The sequence below is a fragment of the Scyliorhinus canicula genome, chromosome 17, assembly GCF_902713615.1.
Source record: "Scyliorhinus canicula chromosome 17, sScyCan1.1, whole genome shotgun sequence".
Lineage (NCBI taxonomy): Eukaryota > Metazoa > Chordata > Chondrichthyes > Carcharhiniformes > Scyliorhinidae > Scyliorhinus > Scyliorhinus canicula.
This window is the reverse complement of record NC_052162.1, coordinates 110,977,890-110,989,080: the sequence shown is the minus strand read 5'-3', so window position 1 is coordinate 110,989,080 and position 11,191 is coordinate 110,977,890.

Here is an 11,191-nt window from a genome sequence, read left to right as displayed (position 1 = left end):
GTGATTCCACTGGCAAACATCTTCCCCGCACCTCACCCCTCTCGTCAGCGTGATTCCACCGCCAAACATCTTCCCCGCGCCTCACCCCTCTCGTCAGCGTGATTCCACCGGCAAACATCTTCCCCGCACCTCACCCCTCTCGTCAGCGTGATTCCACCGCCAAACATCTTCCCCGCACCTCACCCCTCTCGTCAGCATTCCACGGGGACAACTCCCTCAGTGACACCCTGGTCCACTCCTTCAGCGCCTCTGCACTTTCCCATGCAATCGCAGGAGGTGTCACACCTACTACCCTTTCCTTCCGCCCTCCTCACTGTCCAAAGGATCAAGCACTCCTTTTAGGCGAAGCATCGTTTCACCTGCACCTCGTCCAATTTGTTCGACTGTATCGCTGCTCCCAGTGCCGTCTCCTCTCTATTGGGGAGACTAAAAACAGATTGGGTGAATGCTTTGCCGAACACCTTCACTCAGTCCGCAAGCATGACTCCCAACGTTCCTGTCACTTGCCGTTTCAACTCGCCCTCTTGCTCTCGTGCCCACATGTCCATCCTCGGCCTGCTGCAATGTTCCAGTGAAGCCAACGCAAGCTGGGCAAACAGCCCTTCATCTTCCGATGAGGCACTTTGCAGCCTTGTGGACTCAACATTGAGTTTAACAAGTTCAGACCGTGAATTCTCCCCCCTCCATCTTGACCCCCCTTTTTCAATCCAACTTTTTGTCCCAACAAACCCCCCCCCCTACCCCCCCCCCCCCCCCCCCCCCACCCCCCCCCAGAGGACCATCTGTCACTTGTCCTCACATTTTGTTTTCGTCCAAACTTGTCCCGGTATTTTACCTTTATGCCACTATCAGAACCGTCTTTAGTCTTTAACACTACCATTAACACTCCCTATGTCTTGTGTCCATGACACCTTTATCAACTCTCTCCTAGCTCCCACCGATCCCTGATATTCTCTTTTTTAAATAAACACTTTATTGAGGTATTTTTGGGAGAGTAACAACAATAAAATAAACAACATGAAACCATAAACATGGTGCAAAAGCCATTTACCTCGTGTACGGGTCCCACACTTATTGACAGCCTACTCGAAGCTAAAATAACCCCCACCCCCTACCCCCTTGCTGACAATTAATTTCACGCAAAGAAGTCGACGAACGGTTGCCACCTCCGGGTGAACCCTCACAGTGACCCTCCCAAGGCGAACTTGATTTTCTCCAAACAGAAAAAGCTAGCCATGTCCGATAGCCAGGTGTTCGACTTCGGGGGCTTTGAGTCCCTCCAAGCTAATAGTTTCCGTCTCCGGGCTACCAGGGAAGCAAAGGCCAGAACGTCGGCCTCTCCCTCCTCCTGGATTCCCGAGTCTTCCGACACCCCGAAAATCACCACCTCTGGACTCAATGCCACCCTTGTTTTTAACACCGTGGATATCCCTGATATTCTATTTGCTCCACCTACCTCACACCTCTTAAACAGTATAAAATCCATCACATTTCTCCCTTTCTTTAATTCTGACGAAGAGCCACACAGACTCGAAACATTAAATCTGGCCAGGATTTTCCGCAACCCCCCATCTCCTGCAGTGGGTTTTCCGGGTTGCCGTTGGCCGGTGGGTTCCCCGGCGCCATGGAAAATGTTATTTCCTTCAGCAGCACCAGAGGATCCCGCTGCCATCCAATGGCGTCCACATTTGCAAACCTTTCAACTTCTTTTCATGTGCAAAGTATCCACATGATTTAAAATATTTATTGAAATAAGTGCAGACCTTCTGGCTATACCTAAATATGTCATCCATTGTGCAAGTGTTTACACCTCTCCCTCTGAACTGGTAAGATAAGCACAGGTCAGCATAATTAACTTCAAGCTCGTTTGAATTGTGTTTAGAACAAAACAAAGAAAAGTACAGCACAGGAACAGGCCCTTCGGCCCTCCAAGCATGTGCCGACCATGCTGCCCGTTTCTACACTTCTGGGGTCCGTATCCCTCTATTCCCATCCTATTCATGTATTTGTCAAGATGCTCCTTAAATGTCACTATCGTCCCTGCTTCCCCCACCTCCTCCGGCAGCGAGTTCCAGGCACCCACTACCCTCTGTGTAAAAAACGTGTCTCGTACATCTCCTCTAAACCTTGCCCCTCGCACCTTAAACCTATGCCCCCTAGTAATTAACCCCTCTACCCTGGGAAAAAGCCTCTGACAATCCACTCTGTCTATGCCCCTCATAATTTTGTAGACCTCTATCAGGTCGCCCCTCAACCTCCGTTTTTCCAGTGAGAACAAACCGAGTTTATTCAACCGCTCCTCATAGCTTATGCCCTCCATACCAGGCAACATCCTGGTAAATCTCTTCTGCACCCTCTCTAAAGCCTCCACATCCTTCTGGTAGTGTGGCGACCAGTATTGAACATGATACTCCAAGTGTGGCCTAAATAAGGTTCTACACAGCTGCAACATGACTTGCCAATTTTTATACTCAATGCCCCGGCCAATGAAGGCAAGCATCCCGTATGTCTTGACTACCTTCTCCACCTGTGTTGCCCCTTTCAATGGCCTGTGGACCTGTACACCCAGATCTCTCTGACTGTCAGTACTCTTGAGGGTTCTACCATTCACTGTATATTCTGACCTGCATTAGACCTTCCAAAATGCATTACCTCATATTTGTCCGGATTAAACACCATCTGCCATCTCTCCGCCCAAGTCTCCAAACGATCTAAATCCTGCTGTATCCTCTGACAGTCCCCATTGCTATCCGCAATTCCACCAACCTTTATGTCATCTGCAAACTTACTAATCAGACCAGTTACATTTTCCTCCAAATCATTTATATATACTATGAACAGCAAAGGTCCCAGCACTGATCCCTGCGGAACACCACTACTCACAGCCCTCCAATCAGAAAAGTACCCTTCCATTGCTACTCTCTGCCTTCTATGACCTAGCCAGTTCTGTATCCATCTTGTCAGCTCACCCCTGATCCATAGAACACAGAACATTACAGCGCAGTACAGGCCCTTCGGCCCTCGATGTTGCGCCGACCTGTGAAACTACTCTAAAGCCCATCTACACTATTCCCTTATCATCCATATGTTTATCCAATGACCATTTGAATGCCCTTAGTGTTGGCGAGTCCACTACTGTTGCAGGCAGGGCATTCCACGCCCTTACTACTCTCTGAGTAAAGAATCTGGCATCTGTCCTATATCTATCTCCCCTCAATTTAAAGCTATGTCCCCTCGTGCTAGACATCACCATCTGAGGAAAAAGGCTCTCACTGTCCACACTATCTAATTCTCCGATCATCTTGTATGCCTCAATTAAGTCACCTCTTAACCTTCTTCTTCCTAACGAAAACAGCCTCAAGTCCTTCAGCCTTCTATCATAAGATCTTCCCTCCATACCAGGCAACATCCTGGTAAATCTCCTCTGCACCCGTTCCAATGCTTCCACATCCTTCCTATAATGCGGCGACCAGAATTGCACGCAATACTCCAAATGCGGCCGCACCAGAGTTTTGTACAGCTGCAACATGACCTCATGGCTCTGAAACTCAATCCCTCTACCAATAAAAGCTAACACACCATATGCCTTCTTAACAACCCTCTCAACCTGGGTGGCAACTTTCAGGGATCTATGTACATGGACACCGAGATCTCTCTGCTCGTCCACACTACCAAGAATCTTACCACTAGCCCAGAACTCTGTCTTCCTGTTATTCCTTCCAGAATGAAACACCTCACACTTTTCTGCATTAAACTCCATTTGCCACCTCTCAGCCCAGCTCTGCAGCTTATCTATGTCCCTCTAACTTGTAACATCCTTCCGCACTGTCCACAACTCCACTGACTTTAGTGGCATCTGCAAATTTACTCACCCATCCTTCTACGCCCTCCTCCAGGTCATTTATAAAAATGACAAACAGCAGAGGCCCCAAAACAGATCCTTGTGGTACACCACTAGTAACTGGACTCCAGGCTGAACATTTTCCATCAACCACCACCCTTTGTCTTCTTACAGCTAGCCAATTTCTGATCCAAACTGCTAAATCACCCTGAATCCCATGCCTCCGTATTTTCTGCAATAGCCTACCGTGGGGAACCTTATCAAACGCTTTACTGAAATCCATATACACCACATCAACTGCTTTACCCTCGTTCACCTGTTTGGTCACCTTCTCAAAGAACTCAATAAGGTTTGTGAGGCACAACCTACCCTTCACAAAACCGCGTTGACTATCTCTAATCAAATTATTCCTTTCCAGACGATTATACATCCTATCTCTTATAAACCTTTCCAAGACTTTGCCCACACGGAAGTAATGCTCACTGATCTATAGTTACCGGGGTTGTCTCTACTCCCCTTCTTGAACAAGGGGAGAACATTTGCTATCCTCTCGTCTTCTGGCACTATTCCTGTAGACAATGATGACATAAAGATCAAAGCCAAAGGCTCAGCAATCTCCCTAGCTTCCCAGAGAATCCTAGGATAAATCCCATCCGGCCCAGGGGACTTATCTATTTTCACACTTTCCAGAATTGCTAACACCTCCTTCTTGTGAACCTCAAGCCCTTCTAGTCTAGTAGCCTGTATCTCAGTATTCTCCTCGACAACATTGTCTTTTTCCTGTGTGAATACTTTCCTTATATTCCACACAGGCGTCGCCTATTCCCAATCTTCTAGCCCTGACAAATGCCTCTTTTTTATTTTTGACGAGGCCAACAATATCTCTCGTTATCCAAGGTTCCCGAAATTTGCCGTATTTATCCTTCTGCACGGGAACATGCAGGTCCTGAATTCCTTTCATAACAACATAAGAACTAGGAGCAGGAGTAGGCCGTCTGGCCCCTCGAGCCTGAGGTCATGGCTGATCTTTTGTGGACTCAGCTCCACTTTCCAGCCCGAACACCATAACCCTTAATCCCTTTATTCTTCAAAAAGCTATCTATCTTTACCTTAAAAACATTTAATGAAGGAGCCTCAACTGCTTCACTGGGCAAGGAATTCCATAGATTCACAACCCTTTGGGTGAAGAAGTTCCTCTTAAACTCAGTCCTAATTCTACTTCCCCTTATTTTGAGGCTATGTCCCCTAGTTCTGCTTTCACCCGCCAGTGGAAACAACCTGCCCACATCTATCCTATCTATTCCCTTCATAATTTTAAATATTTCTATAAGATCCCCCCTCATCCTTCTAAATTCCAACGAGTACAGGCCCAGTCTACTCAACCTCTCCTCATAATCCAACCCCTTCAGCTCTGGGATTAACCTAGTGAATCTCCTCTGCACACCTTCCAGTGCCAGTATGTCCTTTCTCAAGTAAGGAGACCAAAACTGAACACAATACTCCAGGTGTGGCCTCACTAACACCGTATACAATTGCAGCATAACCTCCCGAGTCTTAAACTCCATCCCTCTAGCAATGAAGGACAAAATTCCATTTGCCTTCTAAATCACCTGTTGCACCTGTAAACCAACTTTCTGTGACTCATGCACTAGCACACCCAGGTCTCTCTGCACAGCAGCATGTTTTAATATTTTATCATTAAATAATAATCCCGTTTGCTGTTATTCCTACCAAAATGGATAACCTCACATTTGTCAACATTGCATTCCATCTGCCAGACCCTAGCCCATTCACTTAACCTATCCAAATCCCTCTGCAGACTTCCAGTATCCTCTGCACTTTTCGCTTTACCACTCATCTTAATGTCATCTGCAAACTTGGACGCATTGCCCTTGGTCCCCAACTCCAAATCATCTATGTAAATTGTGAACAATTGTGGGCCCAACACGGATCCCTGAGGGACACCACTAGCTACTGGTTGCCAACCAGAGAAACACCCATTAATCCCCACTCGTTGCTTTCTATTAATTAACCAATCCTCTATCCATGCTACTACTTTACCCTTAATGCCATGCATATTTATCTTATGCAGCAACCTTTTGTGTGGCACCTTGTCAAAGGCTTTCTGGAAATCCAGATATACCACATCCATTGGCTCCCCGTTATCTACTGCACTGGTAATGTCCTCAAAACATTCCACTAAATTAGTTAGGCACGACCTGCCCTTTATGAACCCATGCTGCGTCTGCCCAATGGGACAATTTCTATCCCGATGCCTCGCTATTTCTTCCTTGTTGATAGATTCCAGCATCTTCCCTACTACCGAAGTTAAGGTCACTGGCCTATAATTTCCTGCTCTCTGCCTACCTCCTTTTTTAAACAGTGGTGTCACGTTTGCTAATTTCCAATCCACTGGGACCACCCCAGAGCCTAGTGAATTTTGGTAAATCATCATTAGTGCAACTGCAATTTCCCTAGCCATCTCTTTTAGCACTCTGGGATGCATTCCATCAGGGCCAGGATACTTGTCTACCTTTAGCCCCATTAGCTTGCCCATCACTACCTCCTTCGTGATAACAATCCTCTCAAGGTCCTCACCTGTCATAGCCTCATTTCTATCAGTCGCTGGCATGTTATTTGTGTCTTCCACTGTGAAGACCAACCCAAAAAACCTGTTCACTTCCTCAGCCATTTCCTCATCTCCCATTATTAAAACTCCCTTCTCATCCTCTAAAGGACCAATATTTACCTTAGCCACTCTTTTTTGTTTTATATATTTGTAAAAACTTTTACTGTCTGTTTTTATATTCTGAGCAAGTTTACTCTCATACTCTATCTTACTCTTCTTTATACCTTTTTTAGTAGCTTTCTTTTGCCCCCTAAAGATTTCCCAGTCCTCTAGTCTCCTACCAATCTTTGCCACTTTGTATGCTTTTTCCTTCAATTTGATACTCTCCCTTATTTCCTTAGATATCCACGGTCGATTTTCCCTCTTTCTACCGTCCTTCCTTTTTGTTGGTATATAAACCTTTTCTGAGCACTGTGAAAAATCGCTTGGAAGGTTCTCCACTGTTCCTCAACTTTTCCACCATAAAGTCTTTGCTCCCATTCTACCTTAGCTAGTTCTTCTCTCATCCCATTGTAATCTCCTTTGTTTAAGCACAAAACACTAGGATTTGATTTTACCATCTCACCCTCCATCTGTATTTTAAATTCCACCATATTGTGATCACTCCTTCCGAGAGAATCCCTAACTATGAGATCATGAATCAATCCTGTCTCATTACGCAGGACAAGATCTAGGACCGCTTGTTCCCTCGTAGGTTCTATTACATACTGTTCTAGGAAACTATCGCGGATACATTCTATAAACTCCTCCTCAAGGTTGCCTTGACCGACCTGGTTAAACCAATCGACATGTAGATTAAAATCCCCCATGATAACTGCTGTACCATTTCTACATGCATCAGTTATTTCTTTGTTTATTGCCTGCCGCACCATAACGTTACTATTTGGTGGTCGATAGATTACTCCTATCAGTGACTTTTTCGCCTTACTATTCCTGATTTCCACCCAAATGGATTCAACCTTATCCTCCATAGCACCGATGTCATCCCTTACTATTGCCCGGATGTCATCCTTAAATAACAGAGCAACACCACCTCCCTTACCATTCACTCTGTCCTTCCGAATAGTTTGATACCCTCGGATATTTAACTCCCAGTCGTGACCATCCTTTAACCATGTTTCAGTAATGGCCACTAAATCATAGTCCTTCACGATGATTTGCGCCATCAACTCATTTACTTTTTCCGAATACTACGAGCATTCAGGTAAAGTACACTTATATTGGGTTTTTTACCTCTGTTTTGAATTTTAACATCTCCAGTTTTATTCCTTTTAGTATTACTGGGCCTATTCACTGAGCTCCGCTCAGTCACTGTACCTGGTACTGTCGCCCATTTTGATTTTTGACTTTGGCTTCTCTGCCTGACACTTCCCCTTTACTTCCTTTGGCTTCTGTCCCTGTTTTACTACCTTCCAACTTCCTGCATCGGTTCCCATCCCCCTGCCACATTAGTTTAAACCCTCCCCAACAGCTCTAGCAAACACCCCCCTCCTAGGACATTGGTTCCAGTCCTGCCCAGGTGCAGACCGTCCGGTTTGTACTGGTCCCACCTCCCCCAGAACCGGTCCCAATGCCCCAGGAATTTGAATCCCTCCCTCTTGCACCATCTCTCGAGCCACGCATTCATCCTATCTATCCTGACATTCCTACTCTGACTAGCTCGTGGCACTGGTAGTAATCCTGAGATTACTACCTTTGAGGTCCTATTTTTTAGTTTAACTCCGAACTCCCTAAATTCCGCTTATAGGACCTCATCTCGTTTTTTACCTATATCGTTGGTGCCTATGTGCACCACGACAACTGGCTGTTCACCCTCCCCCCCCCCAGAATGTCCTGCAGCCGCTCCGAGACATCCTTGACCCTTGCACCAGGGAGGCAACATACCATCCTGGAGTCTCAATTGCGTCCACAGAACCGCCTGTCTATTCCCCTTACGATCGAGTCCCCTATCACTATAGCCCTGCCATTTTTCTTCCTGCCCTGCTGCGCAGCAGAGCCAGCCACGGTACCATGAACCTTGCTGCTGCCTTCCCCTGGTGAGCCATCTCCCTCAACAGTATCCAAAGCGGTATATCTGTTTTGCAGGGAGACGACCGCAGGGGACACCTGCACTGCCTTCCTACTCTTGCTCTGTCTTTTGGTCACCCATTTGCTATCTCCCTCAGTAACTTTCACCCGCGGTGTGACCAACTCGCTAAACGTGCTATCCACGACCTCCTCAGCATCGCGGATGCTCCAAAGTGAATCCATCCGCAGCTCCAGAGCCGTCAAGTGGTCTAACAGGAGCTGCAACTGAACACACTTCTTGCACGTGAAAGAGCCAGGGTCAGTGGATGTGTCCCTGAGCTCCCACATCGCACACGAGGAGCAGGACACGGGTCTGGGATCTCCTGCCATGTCTTAAACCTTAGGTAAACTTATACAACTACAATTTCAAAATAAAAATAAATAAATTAGACAATGAAAAGAAAAACTACTTACCAGTCACTTACCAGGGTTAAAAAGCACCTCCGAAAAAGCACCTTCTCTCACTCTGCACCTTCTTTCAACTGGCATTTGAAAGCTTCCCACATGTCAGATGTTGATTTACCCTCAAACATACACCCCCAATCTAGGTTCTTCAGTTGCCGCCTAATATTGTTATAATTAGCCTTCCCCCATTCACCCTAGGACCACTCTTATCCTTGTCCACCAGCACTTTAAAACTTACTGAATTGTGGTCACTGTTCCCGAAATGCTCCCCTACTGAACCTTTTACCACCTGGCCGGGCTCATTCCCCAATACCAGGTCCAGTACAGCCCCTTCCCTAGTTGGATTATCTACATATTGTTTTAAGAAGCCCTCCTGGATGCTCCTTACAAACTCTGCCCTGGCCAAGCCCCTCGCACTAAGTGAGTCCCAGTCAACATTGGGGAAGTTGAAGTCTCCCATCACAACAACCCTGTTGCTTTTACTCCTTTCCAAAATCTGTCTATCTGCTCCTCTATCTCCCGCTGGCTGTTGGGAGGCCTGTAGTAAACCCCAACATTGTGACTGCACCCTTCTTATTCCTGATCTCTACCCATATAGCCTAGCTGCCCTCTGAGGTGTCCTCCCGTAGTATAGCTGTGATATTCTCCCTAACCAGTAGCGTAACTCCGCCACCCCTTTTACATCCCCCTCTATCCCGCCTGAAACATCTAAATCCTGGAACGTTTAGCTGCCAATCCAGTCCTTCCCTCTCTGTAATGGCAACAACATCAAAGTTCCAAGTACTAATCCAAGCTCTAAGTTCATCTGCCTTACCCGTAATACTTCTTGCATTAAAACATATGCACTTCAGGCCACCAGACCCACAGTTTTCAGCAACATCTCCCTGTCTGCTCCTCCTCAGAGACATACTGGCCCTATTCCCCAGTTCTCCCTCAATGCTTTCACCATCTGACCTATTGCTCCAGTACCTACCCCCCTGCCATACTCGTTTGAACCCTCCCGTGTGACACTAGCAAACCTCGCGGCCAGGATATTTATGCCTCTCCAGTTTAGATGCAATCCGTCCTTCTTGTACAGGTCACACCTTCCCTGGAAGACCTCCCAGCGGTCCAGATAACGGAAACCCTCCCCCTACACCAGCTGTTTAGCCACGTGTTTAGCTGCTCAATCTTCCTATTCCTAGCCTCACTGGCACGTGGCACAGGGAGTAATCCCGAGATTACAACCATCAAGGTCCTGTCTTTTAACTTTCTACCTCGCTCCCTGAACTCCTGCCGCAGGACCTCATGCCCCTTCCTGCCTTTGTCATTAGTACCAATATGAACAATGACCTCTGCCTGTTTGCACTACCACTTCAGGATGCCCGCTACCCGTTCGGAGACATCCTGGACCCTGGCACCAGGGAGGCAACATACTATCCTGGAGTCTCTTTCACATCCACAGAAGTTCCTATCTGTGCCTCTGGCTACAGAGTCCCCTATGACTATTCCTCTTCTGCGCTTTGACCCTCCCTGCTGAACATCAGAGCCAGCCGTGGTGCCATTGCTCTGGCTGCTGCTGTGTTCCCCTGATAGGCTATTCCCCCCAACAGTATCCAAAGCGGTATACCTGTTCGAGAGGGGGGACAACCACAGGGGATTCCTGCACTGACTGCCTGCCCCTTCTGGTGGTCACCCATCTCTCTGCCTGCACCTTGGGTGTGACCACGTCTCTATAACTCCTATCTATGATGCTTTCCACCACCTGCAGGCTCCTAAGTGCATCCAATTGCTGCTCCAACCGAATTATGCGGCCTGTGAGGAGCTGCCATTGGTTACACTTGCTGCAGATGTAGTCAACCAGAACGCTGGCAGCGTCACAGATCTGCCACATCTCACAGCTGGAGCACTGCACCCCGCTGAGTGACATTTAAGCACTAACTAATTAATTTAAAATAAACACTTAAATTATTATTAGATTGAGTTACAATTAACTAAACGGCCCTGCGCTAGATGATTTTTACTGTAAAATTAAATGCTAAATACCGATCACTGCCCTGAGGTTTCACTACTCTACTATCTAGTTAATCAATTAAATTTGTTTTGTAATATTATTTTTTTTTTCAAATTTAACAGATTCCCAACCAGCCAATCAGGTCACAGCTTTACTGTGATGTCACTTCAGTTCCCCCCCCACACAATTTGAAAAGGTAATAAAAATCACTTACCTTCCCAGGATGCTCTCTGATTCTCTCCCTGCAGATTAACAG